General features: G+C 38.1%; 1 protein-coding gene across 7 annotated transcripts in view; it reads right to left on the reverse strand.

Annotated features, from left to right (window-relative positions):
* Window positions 1–17,865, reverse strand: part of DOCK7 (dedicator of cytokinesis 7) — a 190,676-nt gene that overhangs the window by 162,217 nt on the left and 10,594 nt on the right. The gene's annotated exons all lie outside the window — the stretch shown is intronic.

Consider the following 17,865-nt stretch of genomic DNA (forward strand, 5'->3'; position numbering starts at 1 on the left):
ATTCCCTATTTTTACTTAACTAATAAAAACTGTTTGCATACTCTGGTATTAATGGCTTTCTATACTTTGACCCTAATCACCTTTTCAGCTTTTATACTCTCTCAAATTCTTCCCAACGAACATAAGTTGCTTCCTAGAATACTGTTTCTCTCCTGTATCCGCAAATTCAACTCAACTATTTTAAAGGTAAAACTCAAACGGCAAGACTTCCATAAAAGCTTCTTGACTCACCACAGCTAAAATAATATCCTTCTTTAAAACTCTTAGAGCATTCATCATAACCTAACTCGCATTTCTCTCCTTCCTAGTTATTTTTTCCACATTCATGTATGCCCCATATAAACAGAGGCAATGGTTTCATTTACTGCTATTTTCCCTAAAATATTTGGCATGTGGAACTTAAAACTGAGAAATGTTTATTCACCTCTGGGCCAGCTTGATGATACTTTTGTTCTGGAGTGTTCTCAAATTAACGGTTGAATTCAGAGCCCTAAACATCTTAGTGCCCATTCAAATTTCCAACTGAATTTCTAGACAATCTCATTTTCCAAAAATTATCTGAATATTATATGATATAGCCTTTAGCCTCTTTCTTCTCTTCCATACTTCCTTACCTTTTCATATTCAACCACTCCACACATACCTCTTGAGCACTGTTAGGAGCTGACTACTCAATTAGAAATTTTTGATACAAAGGTAAAAAGAGTTATTTTTTAAGGCTCAAGGTACTGAATTAGCTCAACTTTCTCTTTACTTGAAGTGCTTTAGATCATATTTGTGTTCCATAAAAAATTAATTTATTATTTATAATTGCCAAAAGTTGGAAGTTTATTCAACAGGTAAAAGGATATACAAACTGTAGTACATTCACACAATGGAATACTATTCAGCAACTAAAAAAAAAAAAAAGTGCTAGCAAGCCAAAGAAAAGAGAATATTGCTAAGCGAAAGAGACAAGGTACTATATGATTCCACCTACATGACATTCTGGAAAAGACAAAGTATAGAGAGGAGAAAAAAAAAAAAAAAAACAGTGGTTGCCAGGGTTGTAGGAGGAAGGAAAAGGAAGAGATGAATAAGTAATGCACAGGGGATGTTTTAGGGCACTGAAACTATTCTCCATGGTACTATCGTAATAGATACATATACTGTACGTTTGTCAAAACCTAAAGAATGCACAGCACAAAGAGTAAACCGAATGTAATCTTTGGACTTTAATAATAATGTATTAATATTGGCTTATCTATTATAACAAAGGTCTCACATTAACCCAAGATGTTAATAATAGGGGATACTTGATTGGGGTATAAACATGGGTGATCTCTTTACTTTCCACTCTTCTTTAAATCTAAAACTTCTCCCCAAAAAGTCTTAGTTTGTTTTTTTTTTTAAAGCAAATGAATAAAAAAGACTGACAACAGACAAGGGAGGAAGAGAAGAGCATGAAGAAACCATTAGAGGTTAGAGGTGAAAGCTAAAGAGAAAAGGTAACCTTTGAAGGAGAATACAGATTGAGGAGAGGGCAAAGGGCAAAGTCTGGAAAGCACCTGGATGTAAGAGGACAGGAACATTTACTTCAGTTTATGGCTCCCCTCAGGTCTTTTAATGACAGCTATCCACTGTGAATGTTCATTAGGTTTGGTTTAAAGGCCTTACAATCTCCTGATGGGTTGTCAAGACTGAGACGAAAATATGAAAACGCCTTTAAAGAGAGAGAGAGAGGCAAAGAACAAACGTTATATCTCTACCTTCCTCAGTGCTACTTAACTCAAGTCTGCCAACCGCAACACTATCTCAGTGTTTCTGTTTTTCAGTGTTTCTGTGGCTAAACCATGAGTAATCCGAATTGTAAACTGCTATATTTCATCAAGGTCAAGATCTCACTAACTGTTAAGGCTTGCTGTTACTTCAGGTACAGCTAAGAAAGAAAAGCCTTGCTAATTAACCATTACGCCATCAATTAATTGAAAGACACACTATGATTTCACAAAATGGTAAAAAATGAAACAAAACTTAAAATATTACTTCCAAAAGAGACAATCTTTTTGCTTAATAACAGAGACATGCAATCTCCACAGAGCCATTAATCTCCACAAGAGAAAATCAGCAAAAATCTGTAAAATAATAACCATTTCCAAACTGAGCTATAATGGTAATAAAAATATCTGCAACCCAGCAAAGGATGTATTTATATTAAGACTCTCTACATGAAAAGATTTCCTCAATGGTAATTGAAGAAAGTCCCAAACAGAAAAGTCTCTCTTAACTATACCATGGTCCGAAGTATGCATGACAAGTAATATAATAAATATAGTTCCTGATATCAGTTAAAAGCCTTTATCATAGATTAGCTTTTTGATAATTTTTCCTATTCCTAATGTAGCTCATATAGTAAAGCAATACAAGGAAATCTTTTTACTTCTAATAAGCTATTAACATCAACAGCAAAGTGGAAAGAGGTCAAAAATCCCACAGTTACTTATGCTCTTAAATTATAATAGCAGAATATCTTCTTCCCCTCCCTGAAGAACATGATCCAGTATTTGACCTATTTATCTCCTTACGAACTCTCACCAGTTCTACAAACTCCCTCACTATGTCAACATGTGTTACAGTTTTTACAAAAAAAAAAATGCACTCACTAAGACCATTCATCATGAGACATTAGAAATAACAAAGGGTTCACATTCTGAGGGAAAATTATGTTGCATGTAACCTTTCATCTAACCTCATCCCACTTTCAGATGCCCCATCAACCATGATTTCCAAATGTCCCAAGCCTAATCTGGGCCTCTATCATCTCTACTTATTCTTCATGGGACCAGAGGAAACGCCCAAGTGAAGACGGCAGGTGGATTCTTTACCACTGATCCACCTGGGAAACCAAAGGAGAGTTTAGACTAAAATAAAAGAAGTTAGTTGAGCTACTCCTATAAAGTTTACCAAAGAAAAAGTCCACAATGTAAAATGTCAAATAAGAATAATATCTCTTGGAACTGGTACTGTTTATATTGAAGACAGAACTCAGGGAAGAAGTGTAAGGGAATATACCATGGAATATACCAGGTAAGGGAACATATCAAAGACAAGGCAAAAAGGGCTAGCTAAAAAGCCCCAAAATAAAAAAGGTAAGAAGAGATGATGCTCCAATGCTGTGACTATACAAGTCCAAGACTGATGACCAACAGGCTGAATCATAGTTGGACCATTGTGTATAGTTGGTATTAAAGACAAAAAGAGGCAAAAATAAATAAACAAATGCAACACGTATCACCTTCCAAGTATCTGTGCCAAATTCATCTAACCTGAACTGAATCAGACCTATATAACCATTAGTTTGCTTTTTAAATCTGTGAGTCTATTTCTGCTTTGTAATAAGTTCATTTGTGTGTGTGTGTGTGTGTGTGTGTGTGTGTGTGTATGTGTGTGGTTATCAGGGCAGGATGGGGTGGGAGGGATAGTTAGGGAGTTTGGAACTGACATTTACACTGCTATATTTAAAATGACTAACAAAACAGTTAGTCAACTATACACCAATATAAAATAAAAAGTTTAAAAACAAGCAAAAACAAACCTATATATCTAATATCTAGATCACAAAAAATACAGAGAACAGTATTAACAATACTAAAAAAGGCAATCAGACAAAAACCAAAAGAAAAGTCATGTCTCTTTAACAAGTCAATGTGATGAATAAATAAACGCAGTGGGCTAAGCTTTAGCACCAAAAAGACATAAGGCTAAAATTAAAGTCTATTCAAAAAGAGAAAGAAAGACTTAAATATAACCAAATACAATGAATAGTTCTTAATTGGATCCTGGTTTGAACAAGATATTTCTAAGGATAATGAGAAATCTGAACATGGACAAGGTATTACATAATTAAGAATTAGTGTTTTTTTAATATGGGAAACAGTACTATAATAATGTAGGAAAACGTCCTTATATTTTAGAAAGGCAAATGAGGTCTATAATTTACCTTAAGGGCTTAAAACTCTTCAGTTATTACTACTCTGCCTTAACTAGAAAACCAAATATGGAATACAGGTATGGCAAATACTCTTCAAGAAATGTATCATATCCTCCGTACATTCCTGATTAATTCTGCCTCTTTTATCTGGTTAGACACTCATCCTCTGTGCTTTCAAAGCATCGTGTTTATCCTCATTCATTCAAAGTAATGGCATTTCCAGGAGGCTCGTTCAGATAGGCGGCGGATTAGTCAGACTGTTTTCCCTGGTTGGAATGAGAACCTGGCCTTGCAGACAGAGTTTGATTTCAGCAATGGGAAAACCCAATGTTTGTGAACATTCTCTTTGAAAGAAGCACGTAAATTGCAATGTAGGTTTTTCTAGAATGGTAGTAATGCAACCCACAAACGTAAAAGTATGGTGGGGGAAAAAAGAGTCTGGTGAAATATGAAAGATTTGGCTACTCAGACCTGGCACATTCACTTTTCAGAGGTACCTCTGCAACCTCCTTGAGGAATGACTGAAGCCAAAAACCTTTAATTGTGACAGGGGTATGTCTCTTTTTTTGTATAAATGTCTCAAAAGAGGTTAATTTCTGCCATTAAAGAAAATGTGTATTGTTTTTAACTGTCTGGCGGCACTTTCCTATCAAAAACTACCTCATTGTGATAACTGAGCAGATGAATAGCATGTATCAAACTGTTCTGAAATCTATTTACCTGTCTCCCTACAAGGAACGAAGCAATTAGTTTTACCTAGCTTAGCACCCTCTAGAAGAGTGCCTAGAACACTCTGGGTGCTTAATAAGGTTTAAAAAGCTGAAGTGAAAAATATGAGACTAAATAGAGAAATTCAGAAAATTCAACAGTGGCCACATAAGTGGAAAACGTCACTTTTCATTCCAATCCCAAAGAAAGGCAATGCCAAAGAATGTTCAAACTACTGCATAATTGCACTTATCTCACACGCGAACATTTGCTCAAATTGTATGTAATGCTCAAAAGTGTCCAAGCCAGGCTTCAGCAATACGTGAACTGTGAACTTTCAGATGTCCAAGCTGGATTTAGAAAAGCAGAGGAACCAGAGATCAAATTGCCAACATCCGCTGGATCATGGAATGCAAGAGAGTTCAAAAAAAAAAAAAAAAAAAAAACCTACTTCTGCTTTATTAACTACACCAAAGACTTTGACTGTGTAGATCACAACAAACTGAAAAATTCTTCAAGAGATGGGAATACCAGACCACCTTACCTGCCTCCTGAGAAGTCTATACGCAGGTCAAGAAGCAACAGTTAGAACTGGACATGGAACAATGCGCTAGTTCCAAATTGGGAAAGGAGTATGTCAAGGCTGTATTTTGTTATCCTACTTATTTAACTTATATGCAGAATACATGATGCAAAATGCCAGGGCTGGATGAGCACAAGAAGAAATCAAGACTGCCAGGAGAAATATCAATAACCTCAGATATGCAGATGACACCACCCCTATGGCAGAAAGTGAAGAGGAACTAAAGAAAGTGAAAGAGGAGGGTGAAAAAGCTGGCGTAAAGCTCAACATTCAGAAAACGAAGATCATGGCATCTGGTCCCATCACTTCATGGCAAATAGATGGGGAAAGAGTGGAAACAGTGTCAGACTTTATTTTCTTGGTCTCCAAAATCACTACAGATGGTGACTGCAGTCATGAAATTAAAAGACACTTGCTCCTTGGAAGAATAGCTATGACCAACCTAGACAGCATGTTAAAAAGCAGAGACATCACTTTGCCAACAAATATCCATGTAGTCAAGGCTATGGTTTTTCCAGTAGTCATGTATGAATATGAGACTTGAACCATAAAGAAAGCTAAACACCGAAGCTTTTGAACTGTGGTATTGAAGACTTTTGAGAGTCCCTTGGACAGCAAGAAAATCAAACCAGTCCATCCTAAAGGAAATCAGTCCTGAATATTCATTGGAAGGACTGATGCTGAAGCTGAAGCTTCAACACTTTGGCCACTTGATGTGAAGAACTGACTCATTTGAAAAGACCCTGATGCTGGGAAAGATTGAAGACAGGAGGAGAAGGGGACGACAGAGGATGAAATGGCTGGATGGCATCACCGGCTTGATGGACATGAGTTTGAGCAAGCTCTGGGAGTTGGTGATGGACAGGGAAGCCTGGTGTGCTGCAGTCCACAGGGTCACAAAGAAACAGACATGACTGAGTGACTGAACTGAGAGAAAAATTCATAATTCCTCCTCCCAAAAAAGTAGTTCAATAAGAATGCTAGAATGGAACAATTGATATGAACTTCTTGACAGCAGGAATTACATCTTATTAACCTTTACATCTTCAATGTCTAAGACAATGAGACAATGGCAACAGGAGAAAGTAGAATGGAGAGAAAAGTGTAAGAGTGGAGAGAAAGAAATGGAGGTAAGGAAAAAGGATGAACTTAGAGACTACCCAGTACATGAACTTTCCAAATGCTTATCAGAGGAAATTAACCTGTAAGTATTGTTGGTTTCTAACTGATTGAAAGGAGACAAGAAGTATACCTTTTTATCTATTACTGTCAGATAATCAGGTAAGCACTTGCTGGGGAGGAAAAAAGTCTGAATCAACAAGAGTTCTAAAGTTTTTCTTTAAGAGCCTAGTAACATCATTACTATCCCATTTGTTAAGTGGTAAGTTTAAACACTACTACTGAATCGTAATGCTCTCCTATTCTATGTGAAACTCTTCTTTTTAACAATGTTTTAATAAGACAACATGTTTACTTATCTCAAAGTAGTCTCTAATAGGTCTTTAGCAAACCTGCAAAGGGCTGGTTCCAGAACTACACTTAAAACTCTTTACCATTACATAAATACAGTTATATGAGAAATAGAGAAAATAAGATTTCCCACTATGGAGAAAAGACAAAACAACCTGATAAAAGAAGACGACATCTTAAAAAAAAAAAAAAAGGAAAATATATATGGTACTGGGGCATCCCAGGTGGCTATAGTGGTAAAGAACCCACCTGCCACTGCAGGAGACTTAAGAGATGAGATGTAAGACATGCAGGTTGGATCCCTGGCTGGGGAAGGTCCCCTGGAGGAGAAGCCTGGCAGCGCATGGGGGCTGGAGAGTCTGCACACACCTGGAGTGACTTAGCATGCACACACATACATGGTATTAAAAACTCAAACTTGCACTTCCCCTGGGGGTCTGGTGGTTAAGACTTTGTGCTCCCAACGCAAGGAGCATGGGTTTGATTTTCCCTGGTCTGGGAAGATCCCACATGCCATGTGGTGCAGCCAAAACTAAATTAAATTAATTAAATAAAACTCAAACTTCACAAAGAAGTAAAAACAAAAGGTCTATTTCTCTACCCTTTCCAATCCCCAATCCCATTCCCCACGTGACCACTTAATGTTTTATTAGGGATCCTTCAAGAAAAAGATGTGTGTATATAAGAAATTCTTACTTTTTAATACAACCTTTTCTTGAGAATCTTGAGAATCTTTCCGTATCAGCACATAAAATTAATGATAATATTCTATCAATGTTTACCAAGCACTTACAATGTGCCAGATATTGTTTACAGTGTGAAATTTCTTATACCTCATTTAATCTTCAGAAAAACTCTATGAAGTGGGCACTATAAGAGGATACTGAAATTTCAAGAAGTTCAGGTCATATTAACCAATAAGGAATAGCCCTAAGATCTGAACTTAGAGCACTTACTCTTAACCACTGTTCTCCTCTTATCTAACATTGAGTCCATGAAATGCATACGCTGCAACTTATTTAACCACACTCTACTGATAGACATTTAAGCGATTTCTGGTCTGCAAAGATCATCACTAGAATGTAAGCTTCATCAAGAATGTAAGCTAAATCAAGAATTACGGTGATTTTTACTTTCTCTTTTGGGCCTTTTGTATTTCCAAATTTCCTGCAGTACTATATACTAATCTACAGCAAGAAAAAATAGACATTTTTAGATAAATTTCAAAAATAGAGCAACTTTCCCAAGCTTATGAAAGGTAGACGCTGGGTTCGAATTCAGATCCATAAAACTCTGAAGGCCTGTTTCCATGGAAGAAAGTTTCCAAAGGTAAATAATTCTAATTATAGTTCATACTGGGCTTCTCTGGTGGCTCAGTGGTAAAGAATCCACCTGCCAATGCAGGAGACATAAGTTCGATGCCTGGGTCAAGAAGATCCCCTGGAAAAAAAAAAGGCAGCCCACTCCAGTATTCTTGCCTAGGACAGTCCCATGGACAGAGGAGCCTGGCTGGCTACAATCCTTGGGGTCACAAAAGAGTTGGACACAACTTAGAGACTGAACAACAACAAATATTTCATATTAATGATTTCTCTATTCTCCAAAATCTAGCCTATGAGGTCAGTTAAAGATACCCAGCGACAATGTCTGATACATATTAACACATTAATAGGAACACTATAATAATTACTACCACTGGTATGATCTGTTTCCTATCTTTCATGAATAGTTAAATGAAACTCCCACCTGAGGCGCTGTCATTTGTAAGTTATCCTGCACTAAATTCTTTAAGAATCTAGGTCCAGAGTGGACCAGTAATGACTAAAAGTCCAAGAAAACAAAAACACATACAGGTTGATTTGTGAAACCAAAGAACAGAAATAATCCTTCTCTATAATACATTTGACATTTAAGACAGAGTTTGACTCTTCCCTGGTGTCTCAGATGGTAAAGTGTCTGTCTACAATGTGAGAGACCTGGGTTCGATCCCTGGGTTGGGAAGATTCCCTGGAGAAGGAAATGGCAACCCACTCCAGTCCTCTTGCCTTGAAAACCCCATGGATGGAGGAGCTTGGTGCAGGCTACTGTCCATGGGGTCGCACAGAGTCGGGCACAACTTAGCGACTTCACTTCACTTCACTTCCTTTTGGGGCAGAATGAAAAAAAAAAGGATGTCAGATGACTCATGTATCCCATCTGACACTATCTGGGGATAATATTTAAGTTAAAGATTCAGAAAGCACTGTATTAAAAAGACTTGGAGGTCTCCATCATTCTGATCTACAGCATTTCACTATTATCTCTACTTCCTCACCTAAAACATGGTGGTAACAATGCTCCCTACTTCATAGAACATATTAAATAAACTACAGAAAAAAAATTTAAAATCTCAGTATTTGTAAAAACTATCACTGACCTTAAATCAGCAGCTAAAAAGAAAACTGAAGGGGGAAAACGTGTACTGTAAAAAGTCAATCCTCCCAAAAGGAGATAAATATACCTTAATTCTACTCAGGAAAATAAAGCCAGACTCTCCTTGCCCATAAACTGTAACACTGTATACAATTTATACCAAGATAAGATAACACAGAAATTGTATTCTGGTGTAAACTGTATACAATTAGTTGCTAAACTCTGTTCATCTTACAGACTTCTCAGATCTTTGTCCCCTGCTTCCCTTTCCTACACTACCTGCCTCAGTTCAGTTCAGTTGCTTAGTCATGTCCAACTCTCTGTAACCCAATGGAATGCAGCACGCCAGGTCTCCCTGTCCATTACCATCTCCTGGAGCTTACTCAAGCTCATGTCCATAGAGTCGGTGTTGCCATCCAACCATCTCATTCTCTGTCGTCCCCTCCTTCTCCTGCCTTCAATCTTTCCCAGCATCAGGCTCTTTTATAATTAGTCAGTTCTTCACATCAAGTGACCAAAGTATTGGAGATTCAGCTTCAGCATCAGTCCTTCCAATGAATATTCAGGACTGATCTCCTTTAGGATGGACTGGTTGGATCTCCCTACAGTCCAAGGGACTCTCAAAAGTCTTCTCCAATACCACAGTTCAAAAGGATCAATTCCTCAGTGCTTTTGTTCAATAGTTCAAATCTCACATCCATACACGAATACTGGAAAAACCACAGCTTTCACTAGATGGACATTTGTTGTCAACGTAATGTATCTGCTTTTTAATATGCTGGCTAGATTGGTCATAGCTTTTCTTCCAAGGAGCAAGCATCTTTTAATTTCATGGCGGCACTCACCATGTGCAGTGACTTTAGAACCCAAGAAAATAAAGGCTCTCACTGTTTTCACTGTTTCTCCATCTATTTGCCATGCAGTGATGGGACCGGATGCCATGATCTTAGCTTTCTGAATGTTGAGTTTTAAGCCAACTTTTTCACTCTCCCCTTTCACTTTCATCAAAAGGCTCTAGTTCTCCTTCCCTTTCTGCCGTAAGGGTGGTGTTCATCTGCGTATCTGAAGTTATTGATATTTCTCCCGGGAATCTTGATTCCAGCTTGTGCTTCATCCAGCATGGCATTTCACATGATGTACTCTACATATAAGTAAAATAAGCAGGGTGACAATATACAGCCTTGACATACTCCTTTCCTGATTTGGAACCAGTCTGTTGTTCCATGTCCAGTCTAACTGTTGCTTCCTGACCTGCATACAGATTTCTCAAGAGGCAGGTCAGGTGGTCTGGTATTCCCATCTCTTGAAGAATTTTCCACAGTTTGTTGTGATCCACACAGTCAAAGGCTTTGCTGGAGTCAATAAAGCAAAAGTAGATATTTTTCTAGAACTCTATTGTTTTTTCGATGATCCAACAGATGCTGGCAATTTGATCTCTGGTTCCTCTGCCTTTTCTAAATCGAGCTTGAACATCTGGAAGTTCATGGTTCACATACTGTTGAAGCCTGGCTTAGAGAATTTTGAGCATTACTTTGCTAGCATGTGGGATGAGTGCAATTGTGCAGTAGTTTGAACATTCTTTGGCATTGCCTTTCTTTGGGATTGGAATGAAAACTGACCTTTTCCTGCCCTGTGGCCACTGCTGAGTTTTCCAAATTTGCTGGCATATTGAGCACAGCACTTTCACAGCATCATCTTTTAGGATTTGAAATAGCTCAACCGGAATTCCATCACCTCTACTAGCTTTGTTTGTAGTGATGCTTCCTAAAGCCCACTTGACTTCACAGTCCAGGATGTCTGGCTCTAGGTGAGTGATCACACCATCGTGATTACCTGAGTCATGAAGATTATCTGTAACATTATCTGTTACATAACATTATCTGTAAGCAGGTAATAGTTAAATGTTTAACTTAAACTTTTATAGTTAACTTAAATAGTTAAACTTAATAGTGAAATGCTTTCCTCCTAAGACTGGAATGAAAGCCAGGATGTGCATTCTCACCATTTCTATTCAACACTATACCGAAGGATCCAGGCAGTGGAATTCGGGAAAGGAGAAAAGGAGAAATGAAGGGAAGAAGGAGGAAAGGGAAAGAGGGAGAGAGAGAAAGAGGGAAGGAAAGGGAAGAAATTAAAGGCATTAAGATTGGAAAGGAAGAAATAAACTCTTCACTCACAGACAATACATCCTATAAGCAAAAAAGTTTAAGGAATCCACCAAATATTTCTAGAATTAATAAATGACTTCAGCAAGGTCAGAAGATACAAATTTAACATTCAAAATTCAATTGCATTTCTATATACTAGCAACAACCTCACCAAAAATAATTCTTTAATTCCATTCATGGTAACATCAAAAACAATAAAATACTTAAAAATAGATTTAACAAGTGTAAGACTTACACACTGAAAACTTTAAAATATTAGTAAGAAAAATCAATAAAGCTCTCAATAAATGAAGACACAGCCTGTTTTCATGGATCTAAAGACTTAATATTGCTGATAGCAACTCTCTCCAAGCTAATCTACAGATTCAATGTCAGTCAGTCAGTCTAGTTGCTCAGTCGTGTCCAACTCTTTGCGACCCCACCACCCAAACTCACGTCCATCGAGTTGGTGATGCCATCCAGCCATCTCATCCTCTGTCATCCCCTTCTCCTCCTGCCCCCAATCCCTCCCAGCATCAGAGTCTTTTCCAATGAGTCAACTCATCACATGAGGTGGCCAAAGTACTAGAGTTTCAGATTTAGCATCAGTCCTTCCAAAGAAATCCCAGGGCTGATCTCCTTCAGAATGGACTGGTTGGATCTCCTTGCAGTCCAAGGGACTCTCAAGAGTCTTCTTCAACACCACACTTCAAAAGCATCAATTCTCCGGTGCTCAGCTTTCTTCACGGTCCAACTCTCACATCCATACATGACTACTGGAAAAACCATAGCCTTGACTAGACTGACCTTTGTTGGCAAAGTAATGTCTCTGCTTTTGAGTATGCTGTCTAGGTTGGTCGTAACTTTCCTTCCAAGGACTGAGCGTCTTTTAATTTCATGGCTGCAATCACCATCTGCAGTGATTTTTAGCCCAAAAAAATAAAGTCTGACACTGTTTCCACTGTTTCCCCATCTATTTCCCATGAAGTGGTAGGACCAGATGCCATGATCTTAGTTTTCTGATTCAATGTAATCCTTATCAGAATCCTAAAATCCTTATCAGAATTGGCAAAATTCATGTTGATACTGATCCTAAAATGCTTACAGAAATGTAAAAAACAATTTTAAAAAAGAAAAAAAAAGCTGAAAGACACTTCTGGCTATCAAATTTTACTGTAAAGTAACAGCAATCAGAACAGTTTGATATTTCAAGGACAGATACACAGATCCATGATTTCTGACAAGGTATGAAGGCAATTCAATGAGAAGATGGTCTTTCCAACAAAGACTACTGCAACAACTGAACATTCACATGCAAAAGATGAATTTAGACCCTCATCTCACACCATGCACAAAAATTAATGCAAAATGGATCATAAACCAAAAGTAAAAGTTAAAACTTCTAGAAGAAAACAGAGAAGGAAACCCTAAGCATGAATTATGCAGTCTTAGATTAACAACACCAAAATCATAATCCACAAAAAGAAAATTACTGAATTAGACTTCATCAAAATTTAAAATTTTTGTGCTTCAAAATTCACCAGTAAGAAAATGAAAACACAAACCAGACAGGAGAAAATATGTGCAAATCATATATCTAATAAAGGACCTGTATCTAAAATGTATAAAGAACTCTTGCAACTCAAAAACAAGATACATAATCCAATTCAAAAATGAGCAAAAGATTTTAATAGATATTTCACCAATAAGATATGTAAATGGTTCATAAGCACAGGAAAAATATCACTAATCATTAAGGAAATGCAAATCAAAACCACAATGTCAGTACCAATACATGACAAGCTTTGAAAAGTTATATTAAGTGAAAGAAGCCAGACACAAAAGGCCATGGATTTTATGGTTCCACTTATATGATACTTTCAGAAAAGGCAAATTTAGAGGGAAAGTGACAGACTTAAAAGTATATTAGGGGTTGCCGCAGCTCGAGGTGGGACTAGGGAGTGACTATAAACTGGCACAAGTGATTCTAGGTGGGAATGAAAAAGGTCTAAAACAGGATTCTGAGTGATGGTTTCACAACTTTGCAAATTTACTAAAAATCACTGAATGATACACTTAAAATGAATTAAGTATATGGTATGTAAAGCATAGCTCAATAAAGTTGTCCTGTTTTGTTTAAAGAAAATTTAAAAAGAGGACTTCCCTGGTGGTTCAGTGGTTAAGAGTCTGCCTACCAATGCAGGGGACACAGATTTGATCCAGGAGGATCCCACATGCCATGGGACAGCTAAGCCTGTGCGCCACAACTGCTGTGCCTGCACTACACAATCTGTGTGCCACCATAAGAGGAGCTACCGCAGTGAGAAGCCCGTGAACCACAACTACAGAGTGGACCCCACTCTCTGCAACTAGAGAAAGCCCATGTGCAGCAACGACGACCCAGTGCAGCCAAAAACAAATAAATAAAATATAAGAATAACTATAAAAATTAAAATAAATGTAAAAACAGTTTTTTTAAGAGTTTAGATATGATTGGAACTACTCTGTGTAGATAAGAGGAAGAAACTGCTTACAGTGAGAAAAAGAATGTTGATGATGGGAAAAAGAGAAGAGTTGGGGTGAAGTCACTAAGAAAGCTTTGGACCCTGAGGCCCCTTACCACCATCCCTGTATCTTCAGCAAAGTTTCTGAAAATCAATAATAGGCTGACACGCGCAGAGGAGTTCAGTTTTCTGGTGTCACAGGACAAATACGGAACACCTAAGGATGATGCAGGAGCACAGGTGCAGAAAGAAGCATGGGAAAGCCAGAAAACAAGAACCAAGCAGACCTCCTTGGGAGGTGCTGAGCTGGCATTAAGTGAAAGTCATTCAGTCGTGTCTGACTCTTTGCGACCCCATGGACTAATCCATGGAATTCTCCAGGCCAGAATACTGAAGTGGGTAGCTGTTTCCTTCTCCAGAGGATCTTCCCAACCCAGGGATCAAACCCAGGTCTTCAGCATTGCAGGAAGATTCTCTACCAGCTGAGCCACCAGGAAAGCCCAGAGCTGGCATTAAGGTGAGAGCTACACTTAAAGTTAGAGATGGGATCCACAGATGGCATCAGATTACCCTGGTTTTGTTTTTGTACTTCACCAGTTACATTTAAATTTTGGCAGGTAGTCAAGCTGACTATACAGCTATATATTTAAATGATTATAGTGATGCTACACAACTTCAAACGACTAATTTCAAAGAACATCAGTTGTTTTGGGGACCAGCTCTCTGATCCTCCTTCTTTTGGTTATAAACTCCTTTTTGATAAGTAACTCATTCTTTGAGGTTGAGTGTTGCTGACACCACCATATCTCTCCCCCAAGCCATAGAGGACATACTACCCAGGACTGGTCAGAGTCCCCTGCATCCCTAAATATAATAATTGGTTCAAGGAAGGATTATAGTAATGTGGTCCAAGCCAGACCAATAACTGAGTTCCTAAACCTTTTCTGCCACAACTGAACTTGCAGGATTAGAGCCTGGGACTGTCAATTCCCACTGTAACCCTTTTGTTACAACTCTGTGGGAAAATCTAGCCAAGACAAGAAGATAAGAAGCCTATATGAACATCACTGGACCGAATGTACTCAGTTACACTAGTCAGCAACTTTTTGTATGTGCAAATTAATCTGCTTTGAGGTTCTGTCACTTGAAACCAAGAAGTCTCTTCTATAAAAGGCCACTGAAAAAGTAGTGGGACATCTCGAGTGGTTGACAAAGGGGTTCAAAAGATGCAACCCAGAAAGGAAAGGGAACTAACTCTGAGTTAGGAAGATTCAGGAGAAAAGCAGGCAGATGAATTTCCTCTTCTTTCAGAGTCCCATCTGCAGATCTGAGGAACTATTCTGCTGTCCAGTGATATCCTGTATGGCCTAGCAAGCACATGTGCCAAACAATCTCCTCCTAGCTCTTTGTGAAGCAGTGGCCAACGAGATAAGATATTACCTTACACTGTTTCCCATCTTTCTCTGCTTCACTTCCCTTTTCTCTTCTAATGCTCTAGGATTATGCCTCCCAGAAAAAGTCTCAACTCTTTATCTTTGTCTCAGTATCTGTTTTCTAGGGAATCCAAACAGAAAGAGATCTACAAAAACCTACAATAACCATAAGGCTTAATACTAAGTGAAAACATTTTGAGATTATAAACAAACTGAGGATATTGTTGTTCAGTTGCTAAGTTGTATCCAATTCTTTGCAACCCCATAGACTGCAACATACCAGGCTCCCCTGTTTTTCACCATCTTCCAGAGTTTGTTCAGATTCATTCCACTGAGTTGGTGATGCTATCTAACCATCTTATCCTCTGCTGCCCCCTTTTCCTTTTGCCTTCAGCATCAGGGTCTTTTCCAATGAGTCAGCTCTTCACATCAGGTGGCCAAAGTATTGGAGCTTCAGCTTCAGCATCAGTCCTTCCAATGAATATTCAGGACTGATTCCCTTTACAATTGATTAGTTTGATCTCCCTGAAGTACAGGGGATTCTTAAGAGTCTTCTCTAGCACCACAATTCAAAAGCATCAATTCTTCAGTGCTCAGCTTTCTGTATGGTCCAACTCTCACATCTGTACATGACAACTGGAAAAACCATAGCTTTGACTATATGGACCTTTGTCAGCAAAGTTTGTCAGCAAAGACACTCAATATTAATACAATGTTGAATAGAAATGATATTAAAAATCTATACAGTAATACAAGGTAATAATATACAGATCAACACAAAAAAATAAGCCAGCTACAAGTTTCAAAAGACACAACAAAATCCTTGATTTTCATATGATACAGCTATGTACACAGAATAAACAAGGCCACAGGGCAGTAAGTAGGTTGACTGCAGCCTAATCTTCCCCTTCAGCTTTAGTCTGTCCTGTAACAGAGGTTTATCAAGTACGAAGTTGGAATATTAAGCCTCCTGAAAAAGACTGACCCTGTGTTTTCCTGAGAAAGTATAACAGTTCTGGTTGAATCAGTCCCACAATGCTGTTGTATAACAGCTTGAGGACGATCCAGAGTTGAAGAGCCTGTGCCCATTTTAAAGAATCAAGGATTATTATTAAATTTCAATTAAAACAATTTTTTTCCTGAGTAAAGAGTATAATTATTTTCATTATTATTTTATTATTTTCTTCAAGGGACGCTTTCATTTTTTAATTGTAAAGAAAAAGTATAAATAAGAAGCAAAACAAAAGATACAGACTAAAAGTAAAAAACTGGAGCAGACATTATCAGTGTAAAATAGCAACCAATGTCTATAACTAAGTAAAACTACAAATTGTCAGTACATTCTGCCCCTTAAAACCAATTCCTTTGTGCAAAATTAATTTGATATAACAAATCTGGAGGACAAGGCTACCCATCACTGTACCTAGGTCTATATTTTTTCTTTTTTTTAATTTATTTTAATTGGAGGCTAATTACTTTTCAATATTGTGGTGGTTTCTGCCATACATTCACATGAATCAGCCATGGGTGTACATGTGTTCCCCATCCCTCCTCCACCTCCCTCCCCATCCCATCCCTCAGGGTCATCCCAGTGCACCAGCCCTGAGCATCCTGTCTCATAAAAGAAAAAGAAAATACAAAGGAATACACATTTTTAGATTTAACAAGAGTTTAGCAAGATATTTTATTATTTATTAGTCACTGAGTCATGCCTGACTCTTTTGTGACCACATGGACTATAGCCCCCTAAGCTCCTCTGTCCATGGGATTTTCCAGGCAAGAATATCGGGGTGGGTTGCCATTTCTTTCTCCAGGGTATCTTCTCAACCCAGGGATTGAACCCATGTCTTCTGCACTGGTAGGCAGATTCTTTACCACTGAGTCACCTGGGAAGCCCAGCAAGGTGTATCACTGATACATACCTAAAAATAAATCTAACAAAAGATATGCAAAGCCTTGCAGAGAGAACTATAAAATTTCATTGTGTGATGAAAGGTGAAAGTGAAAGTCGCTCAGTCCAACTCTTTGCAACCCCATGGACAATAGCCTACCAGGCTCCATGGTCCATGGGATTTTCCAGGCAAGAATACTGGAGGGGGCTGCCGTTTCCTTCTCCAGGGGATCTTCCCAACCCAGGGATCGAACCCAGGTCTCCTGCACTGCAAACAGCTGCTTTACCATCTGAGTCACTAGGGAAGCCCTCATTGTGTGATATAAAGAGCTAAATAAATGGAGACACGCACCACAATCATGAATTGGAAAGTCAGTAACTTAAAAGTATCATTTCTTCCACAAATTGATACATAGATTCAAAGCAATCCAAATCAAATTCTAAAAGGACTTGGCAGTTTTTCATTTGGGGGGGGGGGGGTGGTGGTTTGTTTTGTTTTTTCAAGGACCTGAGGACCATCCAGAGTTGAAAAGCCTGTGCCCATTTCAAAGAATCAAGGATCATTATTAAACGTTGGTAAAAAAATAATTTTTTAAAAAAAAAGAAAAGACAAAGTGGGTTGCCATTTTGTAGATGGTATAAAGTATAGTCGCTTTACAATTTATCTCAGTTTCTGTTGTATAGCAAAGTGAATCAGCCACACATACACATATAACCCTTCTTCCTTGGATTTCCTTCCCATTTAGG

The sequence above is a fragment of the Ovis canadensis genome, chromosome 1 (genome assembly GCF_042477335.2).
Source record: "Ovis canadensis isolate MfBH-ARS-UI-01 breed Bighorn chromosome 1, ARS-UI_OviCan_v2, whole genome shotgun sequence".
Taxonomy (NCBI): domain Eukaryota; kingdom Metazoa; phylum Chordata; class Mammalia; order Artiodactyla; family Bovidae; genus Ovis; species Ovis canadensis.